The sequence below is a fragment of the Periplaneta americana genome, chromosome 7 (assembly GCF_040183065.1).
Source record: "Periplaneta americana isolate PAMFEO1 chromosome 7, P.americana_PAMFEO1_priV1, whole genome shotgun sequence".
NCBI classification, from domain to species: domain Eukaryota; kingdom Metazoa; phylum Arthropoda; class Insecta; order Blattodea; family Blattidae; genus Periplaneta; species Periplaneta americana.
This window is the reverse complement of record NC_091123.1, coordinates 19,606,514-19,623,869: the sequence shown is the minus strand read 5'-3', so window position 1 is coordinate 19,623,869 and position 17,356 is coordinate 19,606,514. Positions and strand designations below refer to the sequence as shown.

At 34.7% G+C, this 17,356-nt stretch overlaps 1 protein-coding gene and 1 non-coding gene across 2 annotated transcripts in view; one reads left to right on the top strand and one right to left on the bottom strand.

Moving 5' to 3' along the window:
* LOC138702947 (dual 3',5'-cyclic-AMP and -GMP phosphodiesterase 11A-like) overlaps positions 1 to 17,356 on the top strand; it is a 434,576-nt gene that overhangs the window by 238,359 nt on the left and 178,861 nt on the right. The window lies entirely within an intron of this gene.
* On the bottom strand, positions 16,687 to 16,760 carry TRNAS-GCU (transfer RNA serine (anticodon GCU)). The gene has a single exon. It is a non-coding gene; the product is annotated as a tRNA-Ser (tRNA).

Sequence of the window (17,356 nt, the reverse complement as noted above, 5' to 3'; positions counted from 1 at the left end):
TACTTATCGCACAATTTTATCGCGTCCCTAGCATTTCTTTAATTTTATCGCATCCCTAGCGTTTGTTAATTTTTATCACTACCCTAGCATTTGTTTCTTTGTTTGCCAACATTTCAAACTGCACTGGTCTGGACGTCAAAATACAGAAAATTACAAACCACTCCAGTCGATGCACAGCACTATGACTCGCATTGGCATCCAAGAACAAGAATTAATGAAGGTTACTAGTCATATATGAAGAGCACCATTCGGAAATCCTGAATAAGTTGAGGGATACACCAGCGAATAGGGATTATAAAGAATGGACACTGAGCGAATTTTCCTGTGTTTTGTTTCTCTGTGCGCCAGCGGTTAGTTCCACTTTTAAGCGCTAGAGGTTAGTGTAATCGAGCATACGCTAAGATGATAATTGAGAACAGAGTTGAGACACAGGATCCAAACATCGCCAACCTTATTGCATAATCCAGTAACGCTTTGCTTCAAATAAATTCAAGTTAACAGCTTTTCCCTATTTCTCAGTGACAAACTAGTTGTAATAATAATATTTTATATTTCAGATATCATAAATTATATTATAAAATAATATAATACATTATAAGATTAAGTATCGAATTCGTTTAATATTTGTATATAATATAATATAGGTATATGGTTTTTACTTCTCATAAGAGTTTTGTTTTTCCATTTTCAGCGCTATCAAATCATTATATATTTTAATTGTTATTGGGGTCAACGTCTCAACTCTCATTATAAAGGAACTCTAGAGTCTAGACATTACAGTTAATGACAGATTTATTATTTTATGGATCCAATTTATTTTATTTGAGTACATAATGTACCTAGATGTATTAATTGTATGTGTTATATTTCCGCTGTGTCGACTTCTAGCTGGTGTGATGTCAGCGCCAACTCTAGGGAGAAAGCAGAATCTGACGCTCTAGCCGGCTTGAAGGTCATTGAAATCGGTCCGGCTACATCAAAGGTACCGACGCGAAGTGTCCATTCTTTATAATCCCTATTCGCTGGATACACCATGTACACCAACGAGTTCACTTCTTTTACGCACACGTCCAATATAACATCAACTGAACCACCAACCACTAAAACATTCAAATTTGAAAATTATACTTTCAATAATTGTTTTTTTTAATTATTCATGTTTATTTTTTTTCATCATCGTTAATTAAAACGTTTCTTGTTTATTTCATCATCCCTAATTAAAACTTTTCTAACACTTGTTTATATTATTTAGGTTATGTTTGTTATAGCTTCTGCTGTATGATATTATGGATAGTCACGTATCAGAGATTGTTTAATACTAAGATTTCTTGAAAATCATCTGTCAAGTGACGTTGATTACTGGGATCCTGATGATTGAAGTGGAATGCAAATGTTTTATAAAAATGAAACTGAATCAACAAAGCTTTCTTGACTTGTAACAGTCCACAGAGTTCAATGATGATTCCATAGTTGGCACAACTGATACCGGTAACAAGAAAACATAATCATAAAACACTACTGCCATCTAGCGTAATGTTGAGATGGTACAATAATACATTTGAAGACAGTTGTATTTTCGTAAGTCAATTAATATTTTATTGTATTGGAGTACTTTGTTACTTCTAATCATTATATAATTTCTTCTAATCGTGTAATAGTCAATTAAATCCCACTCGAGTTTTGATTTTCTCTAGATAAATCAAAACCTCTAGTGCGATTACTGTTCATAATACCAGCAAAATGACTTCAATGTGCAGCCAGATACAAAGCATTGCACATATGCAGTAAACAAAAGCGCCTAAATGTATGCTACTTGTGGACAGTCTTGCGAAGCTTGTTGCCTGCGTAGAGGAAGATTGCTACAGGATTCGGCCCAATTTTTTTAATTCTATATCTATACATCTGTTATCAGACAGTACATCTCACTTGACGATATATATCAGAGAAGGTACAATTGTTTGTATAGGTTACATCTGAAATCTGATTAGTGTAATATGTACAGATGCCTGAAACTAGCAAGCTGTCTCGTTCGCGCAGGCGCATAGAGCACTTCTCCCCTACCACTGTCCGCCTACTACTGTGCACTGTGGACTAGAACGGTACAGCTCAGTTCTAATAACAGTTGAGAAGGCTGCATAGGGAGAGTACATCTTGAGTACATTGTCAAGAGGTCAACTTTTCAGATAATATGACTATACCTGGGTATCGGAGCCTAGGTGGGCCCCCTCCGTTAGCTCTGCTACTTCCCCTCTCCAGGCAGCTTCCTAGTTTGAGGCATCTGTAGCTAGTCAGCGATGTATGAAAGGAACTGGCCACCCTACCTCATTATTGCCTGACTTAGTTGTTGTTGTTTATTTTTGTTGCCTCATGAGTGTCATTTATGAAGTTCAAACCTATCTTCGGATAGTGACTAAACAACTAATTTATTCGCCATGGTAATTTGTTACATAAAAAGTTGAAAGTAATACTTTCTCATTACTTTTTTTGTTATTATTTTGTTATTTTTATTTGGGTCTCATTTTTTTATTTGCATGTTTTTAATATCTACGTTATAATAATAAATATGAATGTATTTGTATTAATTATGAAATGAAATATAAAAAACAAAGAAATGTAATAATAAAAATGAAGTTGGAATGTATCCCGATGACTTTTCGGATATTCTTTTTTTCAGAACTAATTAATTTCGACCTATCCACAATTTATTATTTGAATCCTCGCAAAACGATATAAAATTTAATGCTAATTCTCATCAACATCAGTGTAGTACCTTCAAACTTGGACGTGAACGAGGAAAGGTATGTAAATTTTACCTGGAGCCCTTTCAGTCAGATACAAGGGTTCTTTCACGTAGTCTAAATGCCCGATAAGGATCTCTAAATAAATCCATGCTAAGGATTGTTATCGCACCTTCAGGTGGTTTTGAATCCGGAACGTTGGGTCTAGCGTAACTCTAAGAATGAAACTATATGAAAATGTAGAAAAATTGATTTGAAGTGATTGTTGGTGAAATAAAATTTGAAGTTTTTGATAGAAACGAGTGATTTCCGAAGAAAATTATGTTCCGAACTAATATATCATTAATATCATTTCAGTCTGTTCCAGAGATCGAGCCCAATTCGCAAAATTATAAGTTTATGCCCTAAATTTTGCTACCTATGAGAGAAAATGCTTTGTATTTAAAGAATTACCATTTTTATCGTTTGGTGACAAAATCTGTTTCAGTGTCATTCACTGTTTTGTAGCAGAGTAGTCTATGAATTCAATTTCTTGAAGGTCGAATAGTACAAGAAATGACCGGACGTGAACCATAGAACATGTTTCTATATAAACTGCAGTCGACGAATTCGTGAGAATTCTAACACATGAGAAAAAGAATGGCCGGCTCTGAAAAATGATCCCCTCTAAAAAGCTGTCAGCTCGGAATCCCCCATCCTTCTCTCCACAAGGATTTACTCGTACATTGTCACTCGCAGGAAACGGTCCATGGGATCAATTCAGCAAATTCGACTTGCATATGTTTGCTATGAACGTATATGGAGCTCTCGGAAGATACACGATGCAGGTGGGGTAATGTTAGCTTTTGTTACTACGACAACGTATTGTCATTTGTTTCTCTTAATTAAGATAAATTACATTTTTTATAATACAAGGTGGGGAAATATGTAACGATCTTACTTACTTACTTACTTACTTACTTACTTACTTACTGGCTTTTAAGGAACCCGGAGGTTCATTGCCGCCTTCACATAAGCTCGCCATTGATCCCTATCCTGAGCAAGATTAATCCAGTCTCTACCATCATATCCCACCTCCCTCAAATCCATTTTAATATTATCTTCCCATCTACGTCTCGGCCACCCCAAAGGTCTTTTTCCCTCCGGCCTCCCAACTAACACTCTATATGAATTTCTGGATTCGCACATACGTGCTACATGTCCTGCTCATCTCAAACGTCTGGATTTTATGTTCCTAATTATGTCAGGTGAAGTATACAATGCGTGCAGTTCTGTGTTGTGTAACTTTCTCCATTCTCCTGTAACTTCATCCCTCTTAGCCCCATATATTTTCCTAAGGACCTTATTCTCAAACACCCTTAATCTCTGTTCCTCTCTCAAAGTGAGAGTCCAAGTTTCACAACCATACAGAACAACCGGTAATATAACTGTTTTATAAATTCTAACTTTCAGATTTTTGGACAGCAGACTGGATGATAAGAGCTTCTCAACCGAATAATAACAGGCATTTCCCATATTTATTCTGCGTTTAATTTCCTCCCGGGTGTCATTTATATTTGTTACTGTTGCTCCAAGATATTTGAATTTTTCCACCTCTTCGAAGGATAAATCTCCAATTTTTATATTTCCATTTCCTGCAATATTCTGGTCACGAGACATAATCATATACTTTGTCTTTTCAGGATTTACTTCCAAACCGATCGCTTTACTTGCTTCAAGTAAAATTTCTGTGTTTTCCCTAATCGTTTGTGGATTTTCTCCTAACTTATTCACGTCATCCGCATAGACAAGAAGCTAATGTAACCCGTTCAATTCCAAACCCTCTGTGTTATCCTGAACTTTCCTAATGGCATATTCTAGAGCGAAGTTAAAAAGTAAAGGTGATAATGCATCTCTCTGCTTTAGCCCGCAGTGAATTGGAAAAGCATCAGATAGGAGCTGGCCTATACAGACTCTGCTGTAAGTTTCACTAAGGCACTGTAACGATCTTACTAATAAAAACTCTTAAACAGACATTGAACTGCCTTATACAGAGAGTAGATCATCTATAAGTCGTGTGTAAATTCCTGACTAATAATAATAATGGCTTTATTTAACCTGGCAGAGTTAAGGCCGTAAGGTCTTCTCTTACACTCAACCAAGATTAAAACTTGCTTACACAGTTGAACATACATCTGGATCGGAATTATGTAATTACATACTGATACGATTTAGGTACATAATGAGATCAAAAGAGGTAGTTAAATAAAAATTTACCTCACGGCCCTCGTTGAAGTCTCGAACCCCCTCGCCACAGTCCTGTATGGTAACGCCATCTCTCCACATGTCTCAACAAGACCGTCATAAAATTGTCGTGCTGTACGACCACGGGCAGATTGAATTTTCAGCCAAGGTCGCTGTTCCTGCTTTGTAAACATGGCAAAACACAGAGCTTAGAGCTGTAACTAACAGGAGACTAACTTCCACAGCGCATGTGCTGTGAGTCGGACGGAAGAATCATTTTAGGGGGGGGGAAGGCAGATATAGACTAACATGTGGTAGAAGTGACAACAATTAACTCCGTCTCGTTTCGCTTTTACAGCCGTATTGCCACTATTAAAGTTACACCCTACGTACAATCCATCACTCAGTAATTCTTACTTTCGTGTTTACTCGTATCGGTCCGAAACATAACTGCCAGGGAAAGTGGAATGGGGAGTTAAGGGGTGACCTGCAGTGACTCGATTGAGTTATTAGCGCCCAGGCTTCTCGTGTACATTATAGGGCGAATAATGTTGCATGGATCATTCTTGGTGCGGCACTCTAAAAGCCAGTCAAGGCCCCCTCTTGTTGAGGCTCAAAGATATTTCGAGTCCCACAAATCCACGGAGCGCTCCGTCCGTCTTGATTTCATATCTGACAAGATCATGGTAAGGATTTGAATGGTTTTCAAATGTATTATATCTCTGGGCCGGGTATGAACCCGATAACCTTGCATCTAATGATGAGTACAATCAAATGTCCACCATTGAAAGAAGCCACATACGTGAAATACCTGGGTATCATTATTGATCAGAATTTAAAATGGCCTCATCACATTACTTATCTTTGAAAGAGGCTTCGTAAAACAATTTATAAATTCGTTAATCTTCGATGCTACTTACCCATTAGAGTTATACGAAATGTTTATTGGCCGTTTTTCAGTCTATCATTCAATATGGTATTATTGTTTGGGATGGAATTGCAAAAATTAATCTTAGTCCGATAAATTTACTACAAAAACGAATAATTAAAATTTGTTTGAAGAAACGTTTTGATTATCCAACTAAATTAATTTATTCTGAATTTAATGTATTTAATATTGAGCAAATTTATAAATATACTCTGTTAAAATTTTATAATAAAAATCGTACTAATAAGTTTAGCCTATATTACAGGCACATAATCATGACACAAGACTAAATAATAATTCAACATTACTAGAACCTAAATGTTTCACATCTGCTGGTCTAAAGCATAGCATTAATTTTGGCCCTCGGTTGTATAATTCTTTAGCTAAATTACATCCAGAACTTCTAACATGGAACCCACTAAAATATATCAATAAAATCAGAAACGTGTTAATGTCTTCAATTTGAGTAAATAAATTTATAGCCTATGTGTATGAATTAATCAGCCTATATTATAAGTTATTTGTATTCTATAATTTATATTTTTTTTTATAAATTGTCCTCCTTTATTCACGTACGATAATATTCTTCTCTATGTTAATATTATATTATATAAATTCATTGCCGCTGTTATTTTAATTTTTATTTCCTATTTTAATATATTTCATTTTCTATATTCCTCTTATATTAATATAGGCCTATTATATTATATAATTTCACTGTAGCTGTAATTTTAATTTTAGTTCCTATTTTATTTTATTTTGTATATTCTCTTATATGCCTATTAATATTGTATCTGAACTGCGGCCGAACACGAGCGCTGCTCATTCGGTCCTCAAATTTTGTTAATGTTATTGTATCTTCTTTTTTATATTGATTGTATTATTTTATTTCTATTTCTATAGTTGTAAGTATATTCTGTATTCTGTATGTTTAAATTGAAATAATAAATAAATAAGTAAATAAGTAAGTAAATAAATAAGTAAATAAATAAATAAGTAAATAAATAAATAAGTAAATAAATAACTAAATAAATAAATAACTAAATAAATAAATAAGTAAATAAATAAATAAATAAATAAGTAAGTAAATAAATAACTAAATAAGTAAATAAATAAATAAGTAAATACATAAATAAATAAATAAGTAAATAAATAAATAAGTAAATAAATAAATAAATAAATAAGTAAATGAATAAGTAAATAAATGAATGAATAAATAAATAAATAAATACCTAAATAAATAAATAAGTAAATAAATAAATAACTAAGTAAATAAATAAGTAAATAAATAAGTAAATAAATAAATAAGTAAATAAATAAATAAGTAAATCAATAAATAATTAAGTAATAAATAAGTAAATAAATAAACATTAAGGCACCAACGACGAAGAATTAGCTATTAAATATAAAATTACAGTAACTTCAAACGCTACAAACCGGATTTTGTGGAAGGCTGAAGCCACATAAAGGCTGTATGTCATTAATATGGTAATCGGGTATTGGAAAAGCAATAAAAACTGCTTTCAGAGTGACGCGCCTGAGCTCATGTCTGGTTACACAGACTATAGTTATCTGAAGCTGATAATTCGTGTTTATGATACTTTTGTGTCGTTATTACAGCGGGTTGAACGACCGACCGCAAGCGATGTAGAAACTAAGCTCCTGTGGTTGAGGTTAAGGCAGAATGGATTTATCAGTGCTACTGGCAAGGGTGGGTGCGATCCATCAACTCGCCGGAACCCGGAAGAGAAAGCTTCAAATATTTGGTTTAGGCATTTATAACGCAGAACATTATTATGCAGAACTTCTTTCAGCAAAGTCATTTGTTTTTCATGTCCGGATATGTAAATATAATATCTTCTGAATTTATGCACAACCAGTTGAAGTGATGGAGGATCCGCTTCCACTCCGGAAAACCGGGTTCAAAATCCGCTGTATTCGACACAGTGGCTTGAAGCAGTGTTGCCAACTTGAAAGGAATTTCATTAGTCCTATAAAATTTTTGGAAATATGAAAGAAGCAAAGAAAATTATGTCAAATTTAAGGATACTTAATTTTTTACATAGTAATAATTTCTTTTCTTACTAGGTATGGGAAGATAAATTGTAACTTGAGCGTCTCATTATAGTACATTATGCAACGAGCCTATAATGATAGTAATTAAGAAGCGAGTATGTATGTTTATGAAACTCGCTTGCGCTCGTTTCATAATTTTCATACGAGCATCTTAATTACCATTATAGGCAAGTTTCATACGAGATTTTATGCTCGACCATATTTCTAACTTGAAATTATTCATGAGTATTCATGTTATGGTTATGTAAGTGAGGAGCGGAACTGACCTGAATTGTGAGATGTGCGCAGACGCGAAAGTATTGATTTTTTCCGAGGCACGAATGTCATTGACCTTGATATAATCTAGAGAATAACATGAAGATTAGTCTTGATATATGCTGGAAATTGATTTAGAATTGAAAAACGAGATGACAAATTGAATTTATTTGAATATTATTTACAATTAACGCTAATTATTATAGTAACAGAACACAACCTCCTGCGACAGTATTGGATTTCCAGCCTCTGTGACTTTTCGCTAATTGTCTTTCGATTGCATATCCGAGAATAATCGATACTTGCGGTTTTATAATGGTACAAATGTGATTTGGCATTGGCTGAACACCTGAACTTTAATGAATAGGTGTACTTTAATGAGGTGCATTAAAGGGCTACTACTAGGTGTATAATTACTACATTTCGGCATGGTCGAGCATAAAAATAATACAACTCCATCTCGCCGCTACAGCACGCAAATTAAAAAATAAGGAGAACAAGAGAATGAAAAAGGAACCAGAAGAATATAAGGAGAACAGTAGCAAGACAAAGATAAGGGGAATGTAAAGAAAACAAGAGGAAAGCAAGGAGAACAAGGAGAATAAAAAAACAAGCGGAAGAGAAGGAGAACAAGAGGAATACACGACGAATAAGGGGAAGGCAAGGAGAAAAAAGAGGAATACAAGAAAACAAGAACAAGTACGAAAAAGAGATGAAGACGGAGAGAACGAGGGAAATACACGGAGAAGATGGGGAAGACAAGGACAGTGGGAAATAGAAGGAGAAAAAGGGAATGACAAGAGAAAAAGCTTTCATTTTGTAAGAGAAAAATACAGGACTAAATCATTAAAAAATTTAAATATGCTCCAAGGTTACAATGTTTGAAGGCACCATATTCTTTCTAGCAGGAGCCTCTTCTACTATATTCATTCATTCATTTAGTGTTCTGCCCAAGGGCGGGTCTTTCACTGCAAACCCAGCTTTCTCGAATTGTTCCTATTTCCTGCCTTCCTCTTCGTTTCCTCATATTATCCATCAGAGTGCTGCATTGGAGTTAAATCGCTCGCTTATACTCGGTCGAGTGTCGCACCCTCGAGTGAGATACGATCGGTCGTGATACGCTCGTAATAAATAGAAGCACAGTACAAGGTCATCTCACCAACATGTTTTATCTTGTATGGAAGGCGAGAGATAAGATACACATATGTTTTGCTCACACGGTAAAAATAAGGCTTTATTTTCTGCGTTTATGACAAACGTTTAATGGAACAGTCAATGGAACGTACTAAAACAGGAACATGAAGTTATAAATAAAGTAGTATGAAAAACTTCGATATACAGTTATTATTGCTAATTAATAATTATTCAATATTTGATTTACCACATATATAATATGATAGGTCCATACATAGTGTTCCGCCTATATACTGCGACAAAATTATATTGATATAGCAGTAGATTACTAACAATATTAGTACAGAGATAACGTCACTGAAAATATAAGAAAACGAATAATCATGCTGCACAACTGTTACAGACGCAAAGATTGATACACTACTTATTAGAGTTTATTATTATTATTATTATTATTATTATTAATAATAATAATAATAGAAAACTTGATACAGTTCTTGCATTATAGTGATTGTGTTCTCCGTTTATTATAATTACATTTACATCCAATAACATCTATCAGATGTGGCAAAAACAAAATCACTCCTGTGAAAAAAAAAAAAAAATACCTACAACATTTATATTACATTTTAAAGCAAGTTTTGTAGTTGTACTATGGAGAGGTTAGTTAAACACAGCAAATTTTTGAAATAATAAACGTCTATGATGTTACTACACAGTTCATCACTGTAACAAGAAAGAATGTCTAACGCTCGGCTTATACCGTTCGAGGATTTATCGTTCGTGGTATATCTAACATGCCTTTATTTTTAGGTTATAAATCATATAAAGTATTTGATTCTGGTTGGAGAGAATATTTTGGAGGTCAAGGTATATACATATTGTTTATATATTCACCCTATATGGTTAATTGAAGAATATGTCAAGATTTTTCGAATTGAAATTTGATTTAAGTACGTTTTGAGTTGGTTGAAATGTATGGAGAAATTCGGGTTTTACTTTTTTTTTATTTTATTTAGTCTTTATTTTTTAATTTAATAATGTTTTATGATTTTCAAATTTACATTTGAATAATTTTTTTTACATTTCCTTTATCAATAGTTTGATTTACCCCATCATGCATGTGCGCTACCTACCGGATTATGCTATGAACTACTTGGCGCTCGAGCGAAAACGTCCGATGCGGACCTCTGTTGTCCATATATCTTAATGTCATCTATCATCTGATATCTTCTTCTACCCCGAACTTTTCTCCCGTTCACCATTCCTTCCAGTACATCCTTCAGTAGGCATTTTCTTCTCAGTCAGTGAGCCAACCAATTCCTTTTCCTTTTCCTGATCAGTTTCAGCATCATTCTTTCTTCTCCCACTCTTTCCAACATAGCTTCATCTCTTATTCTTTGTCCACTTAAAATAAGAATTTTATCGTATGTTCTTTATTCATGAAATTAATATCTATTAGTATATTGTTTGCACTGTGAATGCATTCAAAATATTTATAAGGGTGATTTAACTCTGTTTACTAATTGAATGGCCTCAGCAACTGAAGACAGCGAACTTGAGAAGAAAGATCATTTCGCTACAACCATGAATGCCCAGTTGAATACAAAATGTCCACAAACAGTCTACATATCCTTTAAAAACAACGCATAATCATTCAGAAAGCTGGAATGTAGCCACGTCATCGTCGAAACTGCAGTAGGTTGCATTTTGAACCATCGCTTAGAACAGTGATGTCAACTGATGCCCATAGGAGCAAGCGCGCGCTTCAGAACCCAGGAGAGCCTGAACGCTTTACAGCGGAAAGGAAAGAGACAGACGAAAGAGGTAGTATATGCCGCTTGGTCGAGCTATATACAGGGATGGCCAGCACTGATTCAATGTATAAAGGGAAGAGAACTTATTAAAACTGTATTCATGTTAATTTTTAGATTTGTCTGAGAAGTTTAAGTGCATTATAAGAATGTAAGTTTTAATTTTAATGTTCATTTTTCACAAGTTTGCTTTTTTTATTCAAAAGGAATATTTTCTCAACTTTTTTACAGAAAAGTGAAATTTTCAGATATGTTTTTTTAGTAGCCTTACAGGTACTAAAACAATGTTTTCGTAATTCTAATATATCGTAATTACGTATTACTGAAGATAGTGCATTAAAATGTTTGAAAATATTCGCATGAAAAATGTTTGTAAGGAAATGAATTAACAAAGCAAATACTGTTACATCACAAACAAAAGATACGTGCCTATGTCAGCTCTGTAGCTTCAGCAGATTTCGAGATAATTTAATATTCTGATAACAGAAATTTGCGCACCAATATCAACTAAAAGCATAATGCGATAAGAGTTTTATTATGTCATATTAGTTACAGTTAAAACATATACCTAGCCAACTTTGCTTTGTACTATAATATTGTTTTGATTACTTTTATATTGCTAAATATGCCATCAATATCAATTCCAATTTATCATGTCATATTTAGTGTCTTTCTTTGGGATAACACTTTCTTTATGAATGATGTGTTTAATTCACTTAGTACAGTATATTTGTAGTTATTATGGAATTTGTGTGAATATTCCTTCTTTACTCTTTATTATGTTATTAACGTTTAAAACACAACTGCAATATTAGGCTAAGAAATAGGTGTTAGTAATTTTGTTTTACAGAAAATATAGAAAATAACAAACAGAAGAAGCCATATAAAAATAACGACATAAAATTCACGTTCCGTTTGAAGTTTGTACACCACTGTTTTCTTAATCCAACAGGCTGCTTATTCCTCCTAGCATACCTAGCGCTTAATGCCCGCGAACGACGTCAAGGTCAGAAAAATGCGCTTGCTTTGACATCACTGGCTTAGAATATAAAATAAAAATTATCGCATTATTGCCATATATGTTGATTTTCAACACATGTTTCCATGTTACTGATTACATTAGCTACAGCATCGTAAGTAGTTTCTGCAGAGAATAGGAGTGGATAAAATGTCTTCAAATAAGCGTTTGTAGTTCGCGAAATTGCATAAAACCACAGACGTGGCACAGATAAACTCCTACGAGCGGAACTCGAGGAACAAAAAATAAACAAGACATTGCCTAGCAACCAACATACCGTTGGAAACAGGCGGCGGTGGTTCGTGAGGATTATATTATTATGCAGACAGGGAAAAGCAGAACTGAAATTTAAAGGAGTAACGAACACGTAACACATTGTTTGTGACTAGTTTATTCGAGCCTTGAATCTTGAATACTCTGTGTTCGGTTTTGTAGACAACTTCGAAACAAGAAGAAATAGATGTACAGGGAGTACCGTAAGTAATGTCATTAAAATCAGGTGGTTATTCCTTGAGATATTTGAAACAAAAAAGTTTAGTGTAATTTTCCTCGTTTTCTTCATTTTAGAGATAAAAATGGTTTTATATTAAACATTTCATAGCGTGTTTTGCGAAAGCCATTGGTTGAATTCCTAATATGCACAGTCAGTTTAAGAAAGTAGTGTATTATAATAAATTATTGAAAGAATTTAGGTTTGCCCTTTAAATGTGCAGAAATTTGATGCGAACAAATGTAACTTTTCGTTCTGAAAAGGAATTTTAAAATGTTTGTTAGGATCAAATTTCTGTACATTTAAAAGACAAAACTAAAATTCTTAGAATTATTTATTATCATAAAACACTGCTATCTTAAATTCACTGACCATATTGGGAATTCAATCAATGCCTTTCCCAAAACACGCTATGAAATGTTTCAAATAAAACCATTCTTATCTCGAAAAGGAAGCACAAATGAGCAAAACTGTATTAAACTTTTTTGTTTAAAATGTCTCAAAGAATAACCCCGTGAAATTAATGCCATTACCTATGGTTGACTCTGTATATATAGTATGTTCCATAACCATTGAAACAATCTTATACATAGTGGTTCCCATCTGTCTTCCGACTGTTGATTAGTTATAATAGTGGTAATCAATGATAACGGTAGTAATAATAATAACTGTTGTTTCACTATTTTATTATTATTAGTAGGTATTATTTTCGTTTTGAAGATTCAAACTGTGCATAGTTACAGCACGAATGGCCGTATGAGCTCGTGCGAAGAATCTTGTGTACATGAATTTGTATAATTTATTATGCATCAATAAATGCACTTATCTATCTATCTATCTATCTATCTATCTATCTATCTATCTATCTATCTATCTATCTATCTATCTATCTATCTATCTATCTATCTATCTATCTATCTATCTATCTATCTATCTATCTATCTATCTATCTATCTATCTATCTATCTATCTATCTATCTATCTATCTATCTATCTATCTATCTATCTATCTATCTATCTATCTATCTATCTATCTATCTATCTATCTATCTATCTATCTATCTATCTATCTATCTATCTATCTATCTATCTATCTATCTATCTATCTATCTATCTATCTATCTATCTATCTATCTATCTATCTATCTATCTATCTATCTATCTATCTATCTATCTATCTATCTATCTATCTATCTATCTATCTATCTATCTATCTATCCATCTATCCATCCATCCATCCATCCATCCATCCATCCATCCATCCATCCATCCATCCATCCATCCATCCATCCATCCATCCATCCATCCATCCATCCATCCATCCATCCATCCATCCATCCATCCATCTATCTATCTATCTATCTATCTATCTATCTATCTATCTATCTATCTATCTATCTATCTATCGTCTACACCTGTGGAGTAACGGTTAGCGCGTCTAGCCGCGAAACAAGGTGGCCCGGGTTCGATTCCCGGTCGGGGCAAGTTACCTGGTTGAGGTTTTTTCCGGGGTTTTCCCTCAACCCAATATGAGCAAATGCTGGGTAACTTTCGGTGTTGGACCCCGGACTCATTTCACCGGCATTATCACCTTCACCTCATTCAGACGCTAAATAACCTAAGCTGTTGATAAAGCGTCGTAAATTAACCCATAACTCTATCTATCTATCTATCTATCTATCTATCTATCTATCTATCTATCTATCTATCTATCTACCTACCTACCTACCTACCTACCTACCTACCTACCTACCTACCTACCTACCTACCTACCTACCTACCTACCTACCTACCTACCTACCTACCTACCTACCTACCTACCTACCTACCTATCTATCTATCTATCTATCTATCTATCTATCTATCTATCTATCTATCTATCTATCTATCTATCTATCTATCTATCGTTTTTCGTAATAATCACTCTAGCACTTCCAGGTAGAGTAAGTTACATACTCATACTCAGGGAGAATTTCACATGATTTTAAAACTTTTTATTAAATAACAGAAAAAGAGTAAAAAAAAAGAAAAAGAGGAATACAGATAACACAAAAATTGGAAGTTTAAATTTTCTCTCCAAGCAGTAATTTTTAACCGATTTTTTTTTAAATAAGGAGCATTAGCAAATTGTATGTTTGGGAATTTAGCTATTAATTTGTTATAAACCCTTGGACAGAAGTTACAGTGATTATATGCTACAGTTGTGGTACATTTAGGTTTTGTCAAGCATATGTTGCCTGTTCTTTTGATTTTATATTTATATGAATACAATTATTTCGGTTTTTATGTACGAAATTCAATAAGACATTTTTATAAATTTGATGGTTATCAAATACTTTAAGTTCTCAATACAACAGTTCTGAAGGATAACCAAGAGGTTTGTTGTTGTTTAGTCAACTGTCCGAAGAAAGGTCTGGACCTCACAAGCGACACCAACAAGGTACCACTTATGAGACAACTAGGCCAGGAGATAATAGTGTAGATGGCCAGTTCTTTCCCCCCCCCCTCATTGCATACATCGCCGACTAGCTACATATTTCACTAATCGGACGTCAGATGCATACAAACAATTGTTCTTCCTCTGACATATATCGTCAAGTGAGATGTACTGCCTGATAATAGATGTACATATCAGCCAGAATCTCAATCAGAGACAATCAAGAGGTTTATTAAGACATTTTTATTATTATGTTCTGTAGCAGTATTATTGGCATGAGGGAGGTACTATAAGCACTGCCTCATCCTGTAATACTATATTGTAATATACCTTGTACTAACGCGAGGTAAATGAGTCGTAAACTGTGGACAGTCAAAAACAACAATAAGTATAAGTATAAGTTTTCTGTGGAGAAACTTCTGGCTTATACCGCGTTGTCTTGGCACTAGTGGTTGACGTTTCGATCGCTGTGTTGTGGTTATTCTCAGAGCAGTGGATAAGGAAATAGTGTGTGAGCTTATACATAGGGTGTTTCCGAGGTGGTGTTACAAACTTTCAGGGATGATGGGGAAGGGCACATGTATCGATTTGAGATAAGGAACCCTAGTCCGGAAATGACTGAGTCGAAAGTTACAAGCAAAAACAGGTCTGTGGAAATGAAGTAATTTTATTCCCCTGTACACCTTATTTATGCGTATTTGTCTGTACATCTTACACATACTGTATTCATCTGACGTTGTTTACGTTGTCTACTTACAGTATTCCATTCAGTGCGCTGTCTGAGGGGTGGCGACAGGAAACTACACTAAAGCAATGCAGATAGCGTAATGTGTAACGGACATGGTCGGTCCTGATATGCACGTCTGTAGACAGCAGTGTATGTGTACCAGTTGCAGTGTCCAGTCGATCAGTCCCAGTGAAATGGAGGAGAGCGGAATATGCAGACCTGATTTTCGAATACGGATGGGCCAATGGGAACAGTAGACAAGCTCACAGACTGTATCGGGCTAAGTACCCACGTAGGAGACATCCGACCCATATCATTTTTCCACGACTGTTCCAAAGGTTAAGGGAAGGAGGGCACGTGGTGCCAAATTACAATTCCATTTCCACACAACTATTTTTGCTTATAACTTTCGATTCAGTCATTTCCGGACCAGGGTTCCTTATCTCAAATTGATATATGTGCTCTTCGCCATCATCCCTGAAAGTTTGTAACACCCCCTCGGAAACATCCTGTATATAGGAGTTTCATTGGGAGAGGACTTCCATTAGCACCAAGACAACACGGTAAAATCCCGGAAGTTTCTCCACAGACCATGTACACCGGCCGCGGAAGCCTACGCCAACACATAAGTATACGTTGCGCATTCCATTTGATCAGTGTTGCAGTAGAATCATAACCTGGGCCATAAATGAACAAATGCAGTCTTTAACTAACGAATGCATTGCGGCTGGCATCGACGTAACACCCATAAGAGACAGTATTGTAATTTTTGTTACACAAATCTGGCTTTCAGGTAGTAGACTAGCTCCCTGTAAAGCAGGTTTGAATAATTTCAAGGAAAAATTGTTCCGGAGCCGGGTATCGATCCCGGGACCCTTCGCTTAGCGCGCGAACGCTCTACCGACTGAGCTACCCCAGGAACTATACACGACACAGTCACAATTTTTCCTTTGTATCCACACAACTCAAATGAGCTGACAAGACGCCAGAACTCAACTATGAGTGCACACAATACTTGTGTGACTTAAATTGTGGCTTTCTGTTAACGTACCTCCAGTAATGAATGTATTATACAAATCTGGCTTTCAGGTAGTAGCTCCCTGTAAAGCAGGTTTGAATAATTTAAGTCACACAGTATTGTGTGCACTCATAGTTGAGTTCTGGCGTTGTCAGCTCATTTGAGTTGTGTGGATATAAAAGGAAAAATTGTGACGGTGTCGTGTGTAGTTCCTGGGGTAGCTCAGTCGGTAGAGCTTTCGCGAGCTAAGTGAAGGGTTCCGGGATCGATAACCGGCTCTGGAACAATTTTTCCTTGAAATTATTCAATTTTTGTTATAGTTTTTCTCGAGTGATATGCAAAAAAAAAAAAAAAAAAAAACGCTGAAAGTCTGGACATTAAAGGAATGACTGAAAGCTAAAAGCGAAAACAAAGAAGAAATTATATAAATAAATAATAGAGATATAAAACATAAAGAAATGTAACATATGGTAGAATGAGAAAAATAACTGAAGATAA